The sequence below is a fragment of the Mercenaria mercenaria genome, chromosome 10 (genome assembly GCF_021730395.1).
Source record: "Mercenaria mercenaria strain notata chromosome 10, MADL_Memer_1, whole genome shotgun sequence".
Taxonomy (NCBI): Eukaryota; Metazoa; Mollusca; class Bivalvia; order Venerida; family Veneridae; genus Mercenaria; species Mercenaria mercenaria.
This window is the reverse complement of record NC_069370.1, coordinates 1,274,105-1,294,127: the sequence shown is the minus strand read 5'-3', so window position 1 is coordinate 1,294,127 and position 20,023 is coordinate 1,274,105. Positions and strand designations below refer to the sequence as shown.

General features: G+C 33.0%; 1 protein-coding gene across 2 annotated transcripts in view; it reads right to left on the bottom strand.

The window, feature by feature from the left end:
* Positions 1–19,591, bottom strand: part of LOC123560991 (cell adhesion molecule-related/down-regulated by oncogenes-like) — a 120,035-nt gene extending 100,444 nt beyond the window's left edge. Inside the window, exon 1 of one of the 2 annotated variants that reach the window (XM_053552096.1) lies at positions 19,147–19,591. The gene's annotated coding sequence lies outside the window, so the exon portion shown is untranslated. Of the gene's footprint in view, positions 1–17,140; positions 17,360–19,146 lie in introns of those variants that run through there. The other variant, XM_053552093.1, reaches the window with a different exon arrangement.
* Between the last annotated feature and the right edge of the window lie 432 nt (positions 19,592–20,023).

Below are 20,023 nucleotides of genomic sequence, written 5' to 3'. Positions count from 1 at the left end.
CGGACGACGACGGACGACGGACACAGGGCGATCACTAAAGCTCACCTTTGAGCACTTCGTGCTCAAGTGAGCTAAAAAATGTTCCATGTATACCTATCCTCTTATCTATACCAAAAGCACTTGCAAAAATACTTCTGGAAAAGATTCACTACTGCATTTTCAACTTCATCTGGTGCAGTGGTTAGACTGCAAGGCCACTGATTAGGTTAATTTCCCAGTCATTTCTAATATGCAATTTCTGCATAAATACCCAGCTCCTAATACACCCAAAAATGTTCAGCGCTGGGTGACTTACTTAAATAGGCAGTGTTTCCAGCAGAACAGTACTAGACTGGATGCCCAGGGGGAGATAAATGCGACAACTATCATGAGCTTGATTGGTTGTTCCATCCATTTCATCTGGGGACTTCAGTCAACTACCAATATCTCAGGATCTGTTGCTTCAATATTTTGATTTTCCCACCAAAAAAATATTGCATCTAGAAGTACTCAGAAAAATTTTCACGCTGAAGCATCTTTAATATGTAATGTTGAAAAAAGAAAAAAAGAAAACTTTCCCTGAAGGCGAAAACTTTCAATCAATATAAGATCAGTGTCAAGTTCTCTACACCAGGTGTCTGGGTCAAGTGTCCCCCTCGTTAACCATTCAAACCTCTATCCTATAAATTTGAAAGCTGGGTCTTTAATCCATTCATTAGATTGTCATTAATTTTAACATTTTGTCATCTCTTTCATAAGAAACCCTCTGATGAGAATGGGAAATAAAAGTTTTTTTGTCGTATGTCAAAAAAACTCAGGGGCAGAAGTTAAATTGGAACATCAAATAAAAAAAGACAACTCCACTTAATACAATCCATTAAAGGGAACCTTTTAGGCTTACAGTAGGGCAAAGACGTTTTTTCCTTTTCTCGTGAAACTCAAATGCACGATTACAATATGCCCTCAGAATTTCTTTTAAAACGCTACAGATTGAAGTAGCAAAACTTGCACACATCGGAAGAATACCGCTATTATTTCAAAAGGCAAACTGACAGACACCGTTCCCTTTTTTCTACTTTTAAAAGAAGTCGTCTGCACGACAACTGCCGGTCAAGTATCACTGTGCTTGACAGACGCAGCAAAAACTCCGCTGATCAAAGCTTTGACGATGACAGTAAACTGCAGAAACATTGTCCACTAAGTGACACCATAATCCTTCAACAAGGTTTTTCTCGTATTCGATTCTCTCCAATTAAAAGCTACTTTTCCACATCGTTTTTCATTAACACTGGGCTACTATTGTTCGAACTGACATTTTCTCCTAAATGCGTGAAAAATAATGACAAAAGCTTGTAGTTTGACTGTCAATCTAATGCTGTCTAATTAAATATGTTACCAAGGACAACAAATGACAATTTCAACTTGAATTCCATTCCAGTATCAGCGGATCTCGCGATGTTGCGTAATTATTCTACATTGACAAGCCTGACAAAGGAGCGATGTCCTCAGACTCTCATTACTACATTGTTTGTGCAACTGTTATCAAATTTAGAAGCTAAGGCTCATGTATGGTTCGCGATCTTCTCTCATTAACATGGCCTATTGTCAATAACAGCCAGCTTTTACACCTTCATTTCTGAAGAGCTCGAGGCAAGAGCCTGAATTCATTAGAATTTCAAAACGTAATTATACAATTGATACAAGCTGAATAAATCATTCCCTACTTGGAAATTGCTACTTGTCAAAGTACTTGATGAAAGTCAACTTTTGGTGACTTCCGATAATAGATCATCATTTACTCAATGACCAAAGCACTCAAACTGAAGCACAAAAGCTTTTGGAGCCCATGCAATGGTGTGTCCGGACTTCAATTTGTCACTGGACCTCACACTGACTACATGACATTTGACCAAGGACTTCTAGGTCAGACAGTCCCAGGTTCTTCATATAGGTTTGGCATTACCTAGTTATGCAATTTTGTTGTCCACTACTTTATCTGACACGAGTTTTATGCCATTTGTATTTCAATTATGTAGAATACATGAATGATGCTTCTTTCCCACAAGTATCTGACAACTTGTACACTAAAAGAACAAATGACTACAGAAGTTTCCATCTCCTGTAAAATTGTTACAGATAACATTTTGTCTCATCCCTGAATACGTCTGAAATCTCAAACTGAACAAAAGAACTTGGATGGTACATTTTTTAATTTGCTTTAAATTTCACTAATGGTATTTCTTGTCCAGTGTGTGGTCACTTTAAAGCAACAATAATGACAAGCTTGTCAAAAACCTACTGGAGGTAGCACTTAATGTGCCCACATCGTTGACATATAACACAGAATTCCACACCAACATGGTCATTACTTATCATACCAGCTGGACATCACAGTTAACTTCAACCAAGTCCACAAATACTTTAGAAAGGCATTCAAGAACAAAATAACTACCCAATTTCAACAAGTCCATGTTCTCGCTAGCCACTTCTTCAAATTGCACATATTGAATATAGATAAAGATAAATGTAAATTTTATTTACCGTTGCTTTGTGAAACAATGAACATAAGCTTTGTAGAGCTTTTGAGCGACCCTATTTTAAGAACTGTTAAAACTAATTATATCTCACCCTCAGCAATTTGCTGGTACCCATTCACAGCTGGGTCGACTGATGCAATCATGATAAAGTGCCTTGCCCAAGGACACACTGCAATGGGAGTAGCTAGAAATGAAACTAGGGCCTTCACCGACCCCCATTTGGTCCTGGAAACATCTTAAATGGCAACTTATTAAAATAATAACAAGCCTACCATTAAACTCAAGCTAAAATAAGTTCGTTAAAAGAACAACCCAGACAGTGGCTTGAGCTTTGATCTCCTTAAATGTGAACCAAGTGCATTGTACCTGTGCAGAATACGGATCACAACAATATATGACTAAATCTTCACTCAGTAAAAACTTGAGATATTAATAATATTGTTTTTCGAGAGGGAGATGAAAAGTGTAATAAATTATCATTATTTTTCCCATTACAATACAAACGGGTCAAGCATGAAGAATGTTAACACCTGCGCTAACTGAAAGTAAAAAGGCTGTTTAAATGTAATTGTTATATATTACACAATCTCTATACCAGCCTGTATTCGCAACATTTTTTTCTTTAACAAGGACAATTGACAAATACCTCCGTAAACAATTTGAAAAAACGTAATCCACTGTGATGTCCCATGGTTCAAGGGTTAACAAAACTTTCATGTCAACAACTTTCTTAAAGAATATAAACAGCTGAGATTTTTCAGTACCTATTTGTTGCATAATTAGATAGCAGCACACCTGACCACTTAACAAGACCCAACTATATACAACGTTTTGTCGATAGATATAAAGGGGGTGGGTGTCAGTAAATGTTGCTAAATGCGTCTTAAATTGTTTCCGTTAACATATACAATGAAACACCATTCACTTGAAAATCAACTTCTGAAACTCCCTTCTTGCTGTTGATCAAGCAGTGGCTGTGGTCTCTAGCCATTTACCTTGCATTATAAATTGTGAGTATACACTTGTAGAGTGGGGCAATTTCTGATGATGATGATGATGATGATGTTTTTCTATGTTTGGATTGCACAAAAACTTTGTTTACCAGAGAATTTTTCTCATTCTCTTGTAACCTTGAGTGATTGGTGTTTAATTCTATTCATGTCCCTACTGTAAGCTAATGCAAAAATTCACTACTAAAAATTATCGTTAAGAATGCTGGCTCGCAAGGGTTCAATCTTGTGTTATTGGCCTATCGACAGTGGAAAACTGTTGTCATTCCCTTTTTTAATAAGAGTTACAACAGTTTCCACCATCAATCCATAAAAGCTCGAGCTAATTAAACTAAACAACTGTTAGAATTATGACCTAAAGGCCTTTAACTCCGAGTTAACTGTTGGAACTCAAACCTATGACCTGAAGCCCCTCAACTCCGAGCTAACTGCTGGAACTCAATCCTATGACCTAAAGGCCCTAAACTCCAAGCTAACTGCTGGAACTCAATCCTATGACCTAAAGGCCCTCAACTCCGAGCTAACTGCTGGAACTCAATCCTATGACCTAAAGGCCCTCAACTCCGAGCTAACTGCTGGAACTCAATCCTATGACCTAAAGGCCCTAAACTCCAAGCTAACTGCTGGAACTCAAACCTATGACCTAAAGGCCCTCAACTCCGAGCTAACTGCTGGAACTCAATCCTATGACCTAAAGGCCCTAAACTCCAAGCTAAATGTTAGAACTCAAACCTATGACCTAAAGGCCCTTAACTCTGAGCTAACTGCTGGAACTCAAACCTATTACCTAAAGGCCCTCAACTCCAAGCTAACAGCTGGAACTCAAACCTGTGACCTAAAGGCCCTAAACTCCAAGCTAACTGTTAGAACTCAAACCTATGACCTAAAGGCCCTGAACTCCGAGCTAACTGCTGGAACTCAAACCTATAACCTAAAGGCCCTCAACTCCGAGCTAACTGCTGGAACTCACACCTATGACCTAAAGGCCCTCAACTGTTCATACAGCAAAATGTTCAGAGAAAAACCTGGTGCAATCAGTGAATCAGTGAACAGAAATAAACATCAAAGAGAATACAATTATATTATCTGATAATTTATATCATATTTCACATAACAATGAATGAATTACAACCAAAGTCTGCAAGCATTTATGTTTCATGAATACGAAATCTGTACAGAATATATGCAGGGCTGGATATATGGTTAATGCCTCTGCTGTTGAACTCTCGAGGGTTATTAATTACTTGTTAGCAATTTTAATTAATTTCAGATATCAACTACTGAATATATTAATATTGAATAACAAAATAGTTTCACGCCAAGAAGTATGTCCAGACATATCATTGTTTCAAAACTGAATATTATATACAGGAAGACGGCTGCCCATTTATTACGGTCTTTAATAGCCAGTTCAATATGCCATAAAATGTTGACAAGCCGTTAAAATATTAAAATATTTAACTATTTCCTGATTGTAAATGACATTTGTTCAATTTGTCTGAGTGCTTGTGCATGTTGGACATGATAATTTTTGAAGAATGCCCTTTCAACTTGTTAACTTTATGCACTGAACACAATTTAATATCTTTGTATCCTTTGGTGGAAAGATTGTGTGACCAGTCAATTAATTGCTGTCCCTGATACATTGTCAAGTACCAATAGAAAACAGTAGGAAATTAAATGTAACAAGACCAATATCTGCACCTCTGTGGACTTAAAGACACATCTGACAGTTTCCTATATGTACTGACTGAGAATCAAGTTTAAAATGGAAATATGTATTAAAATCATATGTACCGGTGCTTGATCTTGAATTATCTGCCCTTAAAAATAGATTTTCAGTATTTTCTGACTTTTCAAGGGCAGACAATGCATGAACCAGGCTGGGTAACTATGATTTGCTTTATTTTATATTTCTGTTTTTGATTTGATTCTCTGTCCGTAAACACAGATTAAAGACGAAATTCTATTTGAAAGAAAATTTTGCCCCATGTCAATTATAGACACTGGCAATTGTCCTTGACTATGAACATGACAAAATGATACCTCAAAGTCCTGGTCTTTCCCATGGACCAAATTTCTTTAAATTTTGTACACTGAATGTAAATGATGACTAAAACAGAAATATAAATTAAAATGCACAGTTTCCTTGCCTTAATCTTGAATTAACTGCCCTTGAAAACTGGATTTTTTAGTATTTTCTGATTTTCAAGGGCAGATAATTCAAGATCAAGCATAGGTACCTATGATTTTAATACATTTTTCCATTTTAAACTTGATTCTCAGTCAGTACACAAAGTTTAAAGAAATTCTGTCTGTAGGAAATTTTTTGCCTATATACATGTAGGAAACTGTCAGAATGATGTGTCTTTAAATGCTGCAAAAAAGGGTCAAAATAAACATTTCCAATAAGAATTTCAAAACCAGTTAACCTTAATACTCAGGACCAGACAAAATGCTTTGTTGAAAGCAATTTTCCTTGAAATGCAAATAGAGTCATAATGTAAAGACTGGTCAGGCCTTGTTCACATGATGATGGTCAAGCAAATGTTTCTACTGAAGCATCAGTGTCGAAGAGCCAAAATCATTACTAAAATACACTACAGGTGTTAAAAGGCTAAAGCATATTTAAACATATATTGTAACAGAGTATTATTCTGTCTACAAATTAACAGAAAAGCTATTTTTCTAACAAAATAAAACAGATTTTATCATGTCCTGCTTCAAGATGGGAAGATATTGACTGGCTCTCAAAAATTTCTTTCCAGACATTTTTTACAGGTCTGAACTTTTAGAACCAGTCAAAAGTATCATCAATGTTTCCCAAATGCTTTTCTAATAGGCTCAGGGTTCCCCAATGTTTTACTGGTAATTACTTTATAAAAGAAAACAGATAAAGTTTCTACTGTGTAAAATGAGAAATCATTTGCTACTAATTTGTTGCATGTGTTTATATTCACTGAGAATTTGTGGAAATATGAGGTTTTGATAGACAGAGTGAGGATGGTAGGATTTACAACTCTCTATAACTACAGAGACAATAGCAATCTCTGGGTTTAGCTTATTTTCAGTGCATTCCAATGCATTATGAGCAATAAATATTTGAGGAAAAAAAAAATGTTTCCACTTAGAAAATGCATGTCAAGAAAATAAAAAAAAAGTACATGAAGGAACATAATGTTTACATGCTATCGCATAATATAAGAAAATTGAAGTTTTTAAACGAAAAGAAACGAAAAAAGAGACTTGACAGATCAAGAAATAAATAAAGATGTGCTACAGATTTTCAATGCAGTTTTTTTTTTTAATATATATACAAAAACGATAAAAAAAATAATTTTATAGACTCCGTTCCTGATTCCCAGCACTGTGTTTTATCTTTTCTATCTTCAAGCAAATGTAGCCATGTTCCAAACTAAAACTGCAGCTAAAACTAGCATCTAGACAACTCACGATCAAATAAAGGAATACTTACATCAGAACTATGATTTTTAACGTAACAAAATCAATTCTTTTGCTGTCTATTTATGTGTGATAGTAAGATTATCTGTCAACAATGTCCCTTGGCAATCGCAGTAGACAATAGTTCCATTTGGATTCAGCGAATTATGAGTGAAAAATTTGATTTACTTGCTAGTCAAACAACTAGAATTTGTTCAAAAATAATATTAATGCAAAGACAAATACTCTTCACAACTGAAAACCAGCTTTAAAACACAAGATTACTCCATTGCATCTGTATGTATCCCAAATCCTAGAAAAACTTCCATGCGCAAAAACGATGCAAATGCTAAATTTTGTGCCAGTAAAAGTAACAATATTTTATTTGATTTTCTTACAGAGTAACATACTTTTTTTCATGCTTTATCCTTTATCAAATTTTTCTGTTTGCTCTTTCAGTTTTAATTCAAAAGTTGAAAGACATGGTCGGGTTATAGGCTGCCTGATAGGCAGATGAAAGAAAAGTTTATCATTTAAAATTTTCTATCAACCTGGATTTGCGGGGATTGGATTATCAGTGTGAGATAGAGCAATTACTTAAAGACAGTTTAAAAAATTTATAATATTAAGTCATTTTATTTCTGAAAAGGGAATCCAATTTCTTGATCATTAATTCCTAAGATGGAATATTAACTAGCAGATAATTAAATAATTTATAACTAAAAACAATTTGAAAGTTATCATGTCACAGCCATTACTATTTACACTATCTGGAAACTTCATTTCACTCCCCTGTCTATCCATTGCAAATGTTCAAGCTAACTTTTCCTTGTTTTGATTAAAAATTATAACCCGAATGACAACCAATAAAATGACTAAAATAATTGTAAACCAGAGTTGCTGCTGTTATTCCTACAAATAACTTTATAATGACTAAAATTACTCAAAATAATAACAGCTTAACAAATTTAATGTTTTGACACATAAACATAAGAATATGCGAGTATTGCAGATTTATACAAACACATTATATATATTATGTAAATATTGCGAAAATCCAAAGATTAATAAATACAAAAATCAATTTCAAGTACTTGACAAAAACATAGAAGAAAGTCATCATCATAAAACTTTTCATAATTTTACAGAAATTCTAGTTTTTTATGTCGTTATTTTGATGGTGGTGAAAAAATTTATTCATGTAAGCATCTGTTTAATTAAACAAACCGCATTCTATTTTTCTAACTTTTAAAGAAAAATCTCTAAAGCAAAGTGAAATCCATCTGAAAAGCAAATTCATCATTGAATTCAAAAATAGCCCAATAACAGCTTATATAGTGCACGAAATTGTGTGCATTTTTTTTTTATTCTAAAAGTAGTTGAGAATGTAATGAAGTATATGAAGCCGCTTTTCTGTTACTTTGAAGTTGAAAAATAACTGTGATGATACACAAAGGAAGGCTGAATATCAAAATGGTCGTTAATTTCTCATTCATCAATATCTCAAAACCACTGCACATATATTTATTCCCTTCTCATAAAATGCAGTATTTTACTGTGATATATTCACCAATTACCAGTGATTTTTCAAGAAAACGGACATAAATTTCACATAAATGTCAATTTCTGCTACAAAAAATGTCATTCTATCATACTATTGTAGAATAAACTGACAAATTTTACATGTTGGGCTGTCAGTTATGCTCACTCGTGCATGCTCGTTGCCAGTTCCACGTGCACAGCACTTAATGCTTACCATACATTTTTGTATGCAGTCAACATCATGAAAATAGAACCATTTTGCTTCTTACCTCTCACATTATTTACAGATTTCAACACATACACGTAACTCTTTTTGGAAAAAGACTTAAGATGATTTAGTTCCAAAGATTTCAGTGGTTCTGTGGCATTTAAGGTGAATAGCAAGTTTAAGCATGCATTTACAGGTCCTAAGTTTGAAACCTCATAGTAGATTGCTAGTTACTTCAGTCTGGTCAGAAGGGAAAGGGACCCTAGCCTCTTTATGAAGTATGTGTTGTATTCTCTAATATTATTATAATTAGTACCAATTCCAATCATTTTCACTAATATATAGCATCTTTAAGAAATTAAAACAATTTAATTCCAGATAATTTTGGGATAAAATAATATATAAAGCATTAGATAATCCTAATTTGTTCTGTCCAGATTAATAATATTAATTCTTGTATGAAAACAATTCACATTTATTTTGATTAAAATATTTACTTAACATAACATGTTATTTGGCACCATGCCGGTCCTACCATATTTGATATATATTTTTCAACACATTAAAGACATTTGAGCTGCACCATAAGAAAACCAACATAGTGCATTTGCGACCAGCATGAGTCCAGACCAGCCTGCGCATCCATGCAGTCTGGTCAGGATCCATGCTGTACGCTTTCAAGGCCTATTGCAGTTAGTGAAACCGTTAGCGAACAGCATGGATCCTGACCAGACTGCGCGGATGTGCAGGCTGGTCTGGATCCATGCTGGACGCAAATACACTATGCTGGTTTTCTCATGGTGCGGCTCATTTCATAATCCAATTATGAAATGGAATAGTGTTATACTTAAGTGGTATAATCTGAATTGATCATCAGGCATTCAAAATTATTCCTAAGATGTAACTGCACTCCTAAATTATTCCGCGAGATGAGTAACCTCTTCGTCATGCTTTAATATCATTAAAACATGGTCACACCGACATCAGATTGGTCTACTACTTAGTGCCACATACGCACCAAGAAGTGGCACTTCTATATTTCATTCATTTTATTCACATGAAAGATATACAAGAAAAAAAACACATTAAAACATGACTTTGCTAAATGCTATTTCTCAAAAAAAAAAAAAAAATTAACAATAATTATTAATTGAGCCATGCCAGCCTGCGCATCCGCGCAGTCTGGTCAGGCTCCATGCTGTTCGCTTTTAAAGCCTATTGGAATTGGAGAAACTATTAGCGAACAGCATGGATCCTGACCAGACTGCGCGGATGCGCAGGCTGGTCTGGATCCATGCTGGTCGCATACCCACTATGTTGGTTTTCCCATGGCACGGCCCTTATAATAAACGTAATCATAAATAATATCAGTAATGAAAGAAAAAATGATTATGATAATGAAAATGATAATGATGATTTTCCTTTTATATAAATGTTTTCAGAGTAGACAAAAATGGGAAAATTTCATTTAGAGAAAGAAAAAAAATTAAGAAGATCTAACGGAAATGAGAAAAAGGTTCAAAATTATTTTTCTTTTCAAAATCAGTTTCATATTCAAAGGCAGTATATTCAACTGAATTTTTTTTGTTATCATTTGACAAACATTTTGTTGTCACAGGATCAAGGTAAAAAAGAGGTAATTTTAAAATGATTTACTGAACTTCATTTAACATGGAGACCTAAACTTCAATCCTGAGAAGTCCTTTTGAAAAGAAATTAGCACAATTCTCCCATTAGTATCGGAAAAGAATTTATAATGGCCAAAACCATGGTGCTTCAAGCTATTAGCTATATCTTGCCCTAAACTAATGTTTTCCTATCATATTTAATGGGTTATTTTGTAAGAAAACACTCATTCATGTTAAAGTTAACTGCAAGAATGTGCTAAATGCAATCTGTTTGAAAAGAATTACAAAACAGTCTGGCATCAGATTTTTAATTTCCTCTAATGTTCTTTTTTGAGCCTCTGATTATTTCTTTTCAGAAGGCTGCAGCAACATTAGAATTGGTGTTTGAAAAGAATTTTTGATTTAATTTGTTTTTAGGGAAAGTTCACAGCATTATGCTATCATTAAAGTCTACCATTATGGATTTTACTCAAATCCAGAGTTTAATATAATCTTGAACTTTGTTTATATCATAAACAATTTCTATAATATATTATTCAGATTATCATTAATGAAATGTTAATTTGTAGTTTTTAGTGCACTAAGATTAAAGACATTAATCGTATCTCAATTCTAACATTATTTATGAACCGTTTTTATGCAATTATAGAGAATTTTCAAGGAATCTCCATGGTTCAAAACAGTCCTTTAAAGTTGATCCCTGTTTGAACTGTCATTTATATAGTATTTTTTAATTAATTGCTGTTAAAATAGTTATTAATCACTGTTATAAGTGTCCTTTATAGATAAGCAATGTTAGAACTGTCTTTTGTAGTTAGAACTGTTCTTTATATATAATTAATCACTGTTAGAAATGTTGTTTGTAGTTAATGGCTGTTAGAACGGCCTTTTATAGTTAATCATTGTCAAAACTGACTTTTATAATTAATCACTGCTAGAACTGTTCTTTGCAGTTTATCACTGTTAGAACTGCTCTTTATACTTAACTGCTGTTAGAACTGTCCTTTAAGTTAACAACTTAATTTATTTTAGGAAAAATACTTATCGTGTTATCACTGTTATTGTTGCGAAGTCTTAAGGATTCCCAAAATTTTAAACATGACAATTCTTAAAACTTCTTGAAATTTGATGTTTTTGGGAATGTTACTCAGTTTAATGAGATACAGATTTCGCGGTTTTCTGCCCTGATAAAATAGCTAGAGATAGGATTAACACGAAGGTATTGAAAAATTGAAATAAAGTTATTAAAACGGAAAATAGATATAGCACGACTGAACAGATTTCTATCAAGATTTTCACAGTGTTTTCACAGTGAAATCCGATACAAAACTCTTCCCTCATATTCCCATTGAAGTATGACATCGAATATCTCTACTTCTATAACATAGCTTCAGCCGACATCAATCTTATAAAATATGGCTCGTCATAAATTTCAAAAAAATTTAATCTCTTGTCACATGTATCATAGTTTAAAGCAACATATTTATAAATTGAAATAACATCAAATTTTTTTATTTTTTTTAAAATGTATTTTGTTACAGTGGCATCATCAATACCATAAAATCATTATTGTTTGTGTGGATTAAATTTTTGTGGATTTCTCAATTGCTTCATTCTGCAAAATTAAATCCCAACTAACAGATAAAATTTCCATTAAATTTTATTCTATCTTTGAAATTTGAACTCCGCGGTCATGTCCAAAAAGAAATAGCCAATTTGGCAGAAACCACACAATTTTATGTCATCGAAATTAGCTGATCTCCCAGTACCTCATTTATTTTTAGATATCATTGTATCATTTTTTTATGTGGCATTTCATATACATTTACAGAAATACATTTTTTACTTTGATATGCTAAAAAAATAAAAGAGTTGCATCCAGATTTTTAAAAATATTTCGCTGCACATTTTTTTTTTATCTATGTTATTGTGTTTTATTTTAATATTTAACAATGATGTTGCTTGTTTTATTTTTTTCCTATGTAGGATACACATATTAAAACAGTTTCATTCTATCATGAAATAAGCCGTTTAAATCATGGTAAGTTATGTCAAAATTCTAACACCAACTGATCAAAATTAAAGTAGCTCTAAACATGCTAAATACAACAAATTTTTATTTCTGTGACTATGCACAATTCACATATTCTTATAACAACAGTTTTTAATTAAATTTACTTCAGTTAAAAGACATTAAATTTACACAAGCTATGGTAACAGAATATGTAAAATAAAAATAAAATTCAAATAAAGTTTCACATTAAACTCCTCAGCTGTGCACATGTCATAAAATTGTGATATATTTTACTCTATAAATCAAAATTAACAAGTGATATTACCAAGTTACACTGCACAACATAACTTACAGGTCAATTAATTAAATGATTTAAATTAGCATGTCATGCACACATGAACTGCTAGCATTAGAGAGTGTAACCGTAACAAGATTTATGCTAATTTTACAAGTTATTTTCTGACTTCAAAAACAAGTAATTCTTTGATTAATCAAATTATGAAATTCAAATTTTTACTTAATATTTGTTATAAAAGCAATGGAAAATGTTTTAAAAATAATAACATTGGGAGCTTAATGAGCCGCACCATGAGAAAACCAACATAGTGCATTTGTGACCAGCTTGGATCCAGACCAGCCTGCGCATCTGCGCAGTCTGGACAGGATCCATACTGTTCGCTAATGGTTTCTCTAATTGCAATAGGCCTTGAAAGCGAACAGCATGGATCCTGACCAGACTGCACAGGCTGGTCTGGATCCATGCTGGTCGCAAATACAATATGTTGGTTTTCTCATGGTGCAGCTCAAATTATGTGACAAGTTTTGCCATTTTAAACCTTTCAGGAGCAGACACAATCAAATTAGTGTGAAATAATTCAATTTCGTGGGCATGAAATTTTATGGTAAAAAAAAAAACAAACAAAAAACAGCTCTTTTCGAGGGGATATTAATTCATAGGTTTCAACTTTATCACAATGAAATGAATTGGATTTCTACTTGTTCATTAGTTTTTAATTTCGGGACTGACTCAATCACTAAATCCACAAAAACTGGCCCTCTACAAAAGTTACCGATTTAACAGTATCAGGCTTACTTACGATCTATACTTCCAAAACATCATCAGTCATTTTTAGCATGACCAAAAAGACATAATGCCATATTATTTTCATTCTGTTCTGTTCTGTTCTGTTCTGCCAAAGTTAAGTTTGATACTTAAACTGTTTTGGTTCCCTTAAAAAATTCCTGTTAAGATTAAGTTACAGCATATTTGGAAATTTAATCAACATTATAATTTCACTGAATTCCCACAATTTTTGACATTGCAATTTATGTTTGTATCCAGTAAAATATTCATGAATTTGAATTAACCAAATATACTGCAATAATTCAATATATTACATTGAAATTGCTCAATTCTTAAGTATTCCCAAAAAAAAGCCTGATTTCCCATCAGCATAATGTAACATAACCGCAAATGCAGGACAGCTGTATACATATTACTTTATTTTGTTACATATATTTTTGCAGTGAGACACTATGGAAATCAATTTACAGTTGAAACTTGGTATCTCTAATTCCTAGAGAGCGTTTTACGCAGAGATAACCGAAATTCAACTTAAAATAATATTTTTGGGTTGTGTTTTTGGGACGAGACTTGAAAAAGACTTCGAGATAATTTTGAGGAAAGCGAGTTCGAGATACTGAGTTACAACTGTATTTAGTAGTAATGTTTTTTTCACAGGAAATAGTTGAAATCTGCAAATTAATTTCAACTTTTACAAGGATCAGGTACTTGAGTGATTTAAGAACTCTAAACTCCTAGTAGCAAAGTTTTCTGGGAAATCTTTTGACTCTAAATATAGGTTATAAATACTGCAGAAATATTCAAAGAAAACAACAGATATTATGCAACCAAATAAGTACCGTATACAAATTAAGCATTAGAATTAAAACATTTGCATATAACTAGGTAAGAGAACACAACTAAACCACAAGCCATGTTATTTTCTACATTTTGTTTGTCTGTTCTTTTATTATCGCCATGTTTTTCTATAAACCAGATTTCATATTCATTTTGCTGCCAAACAGATTCCTAAACCCGAATTCCACACAAACAATATTCAATAACTTCTTCATTTGCAGTGTGTAAATCTTACAATTAGTGTCCTCTTGCCACATACTTATCTAAGAATTAGTGTCTTCTTACCTATTATTGTCATGGAAAAATTTCCACTTTTTAGGAACGTATGCTTCACTGGCAAGTAAAGATTCTTTCATGTGCTCTGAATTCACTTCTATTCAGCATGTTCAGTATTTTTAATTTAAACAAAATATGGAAAATATAACCAGTGCCTACAGTACATGGACCCTGAGTATCCATTCCTTTTTGAGAACATTCTGGGGCAAGATAACGACATTTTCACTCCTTTTTGTTTTGTTTTGACTGCCTGATTGGCAAGGCCTGGAAAACAGGGTCAACATGTGATAACAAATTTATGCCTATTGACACAACTTTTCTCCATATTAATTTTGGTGGTTCTCCCTAACCCTTACCATGCTGGACACAATTGATTCTGCCTTTGCGACCAGTGTAGATCATGATCAGCCTGCACATCCATTCAGTCTGATCATGATCTGCACTGTTCGCTATTCAGTCAGTATCTTTTTGATAAGCACCCCTTTTAACAGTTATTGGTATTGTCCAATTTGGAAGATGGAAAAGTTCATTATAGAAATTTAGCAGGGGAAGGGTTAGCACCCTGTTACTGCATCACAAGCATAAACACAAAAATACAAGATGTGTAACATGATCTATCAAAAATTTGGCAGTCTGGCCCATTCAACAAACTTGTACCAGGGTACTACTGCCAACCAATGTTGAGCATAGGATTTTGTTTCCGCAAAAATTACTTTCTCATTATAATACAGGTAATTTGTACAATCTACAGATCTTGATACAATCTGATATTATCAATGAGAAAGGATCAACCGCTTTTAATGTATGCTGTCAACTTTCGATAATTTTTGAAAAACAACAGGTTACCACATGAAAGAATGGTCTGACAAATTAGGATTTCACAGATCTGTGCAAGATATAGTTTTATACTTTGCCCTCTTTTTCTGCAGAAGTGCTTCACTTTCTGATTGGGATCACCAATTTTTCAAGCAAATGGAAACAACACCAAAGCAACAGATCTAAATTCGAAATTTACCAGTATTCAACTTAGAAAAAGATCATCTTTCCTTTCAGAATTATCAGATTTCCACACAAATTTTTAAACTGTGTGTCACACTTATCGACTTACTGCCTTTTTTATCATAACATGGATTTCTGTTATGGATAAAAACACTGAAAATAATTCTATTTCAAATAATCGCATATAAAATATAATTTTTGCATTTAACACATTTTATATATTAAAAAAAAACTGCAAAACATAATAAAGAAATTATCTTCTTTTTTTTTTTTCCATAAAATTAGGGGAAAACTATCTTTACTGACGTACAGCACGCAACATTTAGAAATGTAGAAATTTCACAAAAATATTGACATAATTATCTCGCATATTGTACTGACTGATTTTTTCCTAAAACAATTAATACTTTCATAATCAAGTATCTATAAAAGAATATTTCAGCATCACACAGTCAGTGCGTTAGAAAGATTTACTGTAATTTGTGTTTAAACATTCTAGATAACAAATAATTAAATCTAATAATACACAGACAACAATTATTGTAAAGACCAAAAAAAAAAATTAAATTCTTTTGTTGACAAAAATTGTGTATAAACATGAGCGAGCTGGAATTTCATTAAATAAAAAAATTCAGAAAATACCGCAACATAAAGAGTTTCAACAGGCATGCTGATAATTTCAAATTGTTGAAGTTTCCGGTCAGCGAACTTATCGAAATCTGATACCAATTTACCCTATCAAAAGGTACAGTCAAGCACTTGAAATTATCTTGGCAAAATGTTTTACTAAAAAGGGGTCATTTAAAGGGGCAGAATATGAATAAACTGTGAATAAAGAAGCAAAATAAAACTGTAGCCGTTGCCAAAAAGTTTACCGGATGATACAGCAATGCACCGATTTCAAATGTAATAAATCTGTAAAACTATACACGTTAAAAGAAACTAGGGTCGTCGGAAGTAAACAGAAATTGTGTGAAATTGGTTACTGTATGAAATTCTCATTTTAATTATCAGTTTGCAAATCCTTGTCTAATCTTTTAATTCAAATAAAAAAAAATACTGTATCAATTTTGAATTTCTTGATAAAATCATAAGTAAAGAATTTGGTGGATTTTGGCTAGGGTTTTAAAACTGAACCTAAATTTCCCTGGTCACTGAGAATTTGGTATTTTTTTTCATGCAAGACTTCATTTAGTAAAAGCTACAAGTCAGTTATTAAAGTAACAATTGGAATTACAGAGGACAGGAATTACAGCCAACCAATCTTTTTTTTTTTCATTATATTCTTGTTATAGCAATTCAACCAACATCAGCTATAAATTATTATTTTAAAGATTCAAAACTGTATTATGTTAGGTGAAAAGCAAATGACTATTCTGAAAATTTTTATATCAAAATATAATACAAAATTGAAAAAAAAAATGAAAATACAAAAGTGAGGAAAATGCTGCCAGTTATGTTGACTTACTGTGACATTTAGAAACATTTAAGAATCATCTTTGTCGAATTTTCGTAATAAATATCAAATCATAGATTTTAGCAAAACAAACAGATTCTTGTTTTCAGTCAGAAATTTCAGACTTACCTCAACAAGTAATAATAAAATCCACAAGAACCTTAATTCCCACTGTCCCTATTGGATATCCACACTTAATTTTAATTTTTCCTCAAAAAGGGTCATAAACAATACTAAACGCACATAAACCTTGGTATGAGAGGCAATAAATAATGTAAGGATGCAGTTTTCAAACGCAAGTAACAAACAGTCACAAAATCATAACTTTCCAACACTTTACATTGTATACAACAAGTTCAGATTGAAGAGTTCAGGGGGCGGAGTTTGCCTCTTTCTGGTTCAGTTAACTTCCGAATAGGTGAATTCCAACAGCTGAATTTAAACTTTTAAAACTTTTATACTGAAAATAAGTAAAAAATAATTGCAGTTTAAACCAACATTCGCTCTGTATATAAAAACATGGATAAAGCCTCATACCTGACGAATTTATACTGCAACAGAGACTGGTAAACAAGCTTCGTTAGAGCCACTTTAGATTTAATGACAGTCTACCTTACCTGTGGTTATATTGGTATCACCCATGCCAAAACATAAATAATGGGAAACTAGAGAAAACAGATTAATCATGGCCTCTGAGGCCATGGGGGAAGTACTATAGACCCTGTGCGCTCTGCTTGCAAATTTCAAAATTTGGATATAACTGCAGCATGTTTGAAAGATGGGGCAGTCCTCACACTAGAAAATAAATGGATTTATTTTGATACTTGATTTTCCTGTTTACACAATCTGAGGTGTTATATTTGATGAACATACCTTGTAATGTCAAATCTTGCATAGATATTTCAGTTATTTACTGGATGTTTGATTTCAGCAAAAACTGAAGAAAAAAAATGTTAATCAACTGCGTTGTTAAAACAATAAAAAAAGTTTTGAAAATGAATGAAAAATGTGATTATATTATATTATACTGTATTATATTACATTATATTGAAACATTTATGAAATCGACATTATTAATGTTTATAGTTTCAGTTTGGCCAATCCTATAATATTTTAGTCAATTTAAGAAGTCTATAAAAGAATGTACTATACCGATCATTAATCGGTATACGTTTTCATGAACATTTCTTAAATATTAAGGCTAAAAAAATTGAAACTCCTGTTTTATCATAATACACTTTTTGAATTGCTTGCCCAGGTCATTAGTCAAAACTATTGGCCCTCGGACAGGTAAGCCATTCAATAAGTTCTTTATCACATGACATCATAAATTAATTTTCACAGTTTTAGTTTGTAAATTTTTTACTTATTAGCCTAGTAAACATGTGCTGAAAACATATCAGCCATTTGGCACAAACTATCAGCTCGCAATTTGTAATAAATAAATAGTTATTTAAAGATAATGAGGTGAATAATCCAAGTTTATGGACCTGACATAAGTGCATATCCCTTTGATCAGGTCGATAGGTTTGGATATTCACTGATACTATCATACAGTAAGTATTTTATTTCATGACTACACGGAAAAATGAGCAAGATGGTTAGTATCTAATACAGTAAAACTCTGTTTGCTCGAACTCGGATATTTCATGCGCAACCCTTCGCTGGAACTTATCGTCAGTTCCCAGCAAAAGGCCTATATAATGTATATTTTTTGACGGCTCAAACTACCATGTACTCAAACAGATTTTGCTTGTCCTGTTGAGTTTAGGTGAACAAAGTTTGACTGTAGTAAAATCATTGTCAGATTATTCTAAGAAAGTTTGTTTACAGACAGTCAACGCACACATGACTGAATAATTATGTGGACTATTTAAGGAGTCACAAGTCAAAAAAATAACAGGATTCGTGATACTAGCCAGAGTATTTAACCTACCAACATTAAACTGGAATCTGACTAGTAGTATCCAAGGAATGGTCTTCACAACAGGACTGGTTGATGGACGGACAGACTGATAAGACAAAATCAATTTATCTCGCCACATACCAGGAGACATAAAACTCTGCAAAAGGCCTAATATTAACAACTGTCTGATGACTGCAAATTCTTGTGATATCACAAACCAGTTGCTCACCTACAGTATAAGGTGGTCAGTGCTACCATTTGCATAATTTTGAAATCCTTGTCATTCGAACAGACTTTCCTGAAATGAATCAGAAGCATGAGTCATTTGAAGGAACTGTTGACAGACTGATGGTGGATACAGCATGGCTCAAATATCTCACACTTGTCCTTCCAAAAGGAAAGCTTTTTAGACCATTATTTGTAAAAATTTTGAACTCCTATTGCAAGCGAACGTTTCCATCTAAATTTGATACAATTCCATCAGGAGGAGACGTTGTCTGAAGTAAAATGCTTATTTCACCCAAGTCCAAGATCTAACTCCCAAGGGGTTAAGTGTCACCATCTCATCTGTACAAGTCCTGTATCCTCAGCTTCAAAAATTCTACAGATTCTTCCAGCCAAATTTGGTTGAATTCCATCAAGCATTTTTGGAGATATTGTCTAAAGAAAGTATTGATGTATTCTGTACCAGCTGACCTGAAAGAAGACATTTACCATGTAGATTTATTTTGAGTAAAAGCAAAAAAACAAAAACAAATTCATTATTGTATAGTCTTGGTGTATATCTAGAATACTTCAGTTTTAACAAATTAGTCTTATCTGATAGGTTCTTTCACCCCAGTTGAAAGTAAGCAGCAACGATTTAACAAGGTATGGTATACCAACTTTCTTCTTTATTATCAACAAGAGTGCCAGACTGCCACAAAATACGCCCATCATCGAACTTGGCCTAATTCAAGGACCATACTCCAAGAGTGCCTGGGACGATTTGGGTGGTTATCGTACTTGGCTGAGATCTTATGCCTACAAACATTGTCAGCAAGTTTGGTGAAGATCGAATGGAAACTGTTCGACTTAAGAGTGCGGACAAGGCTAAATTAGCAGTT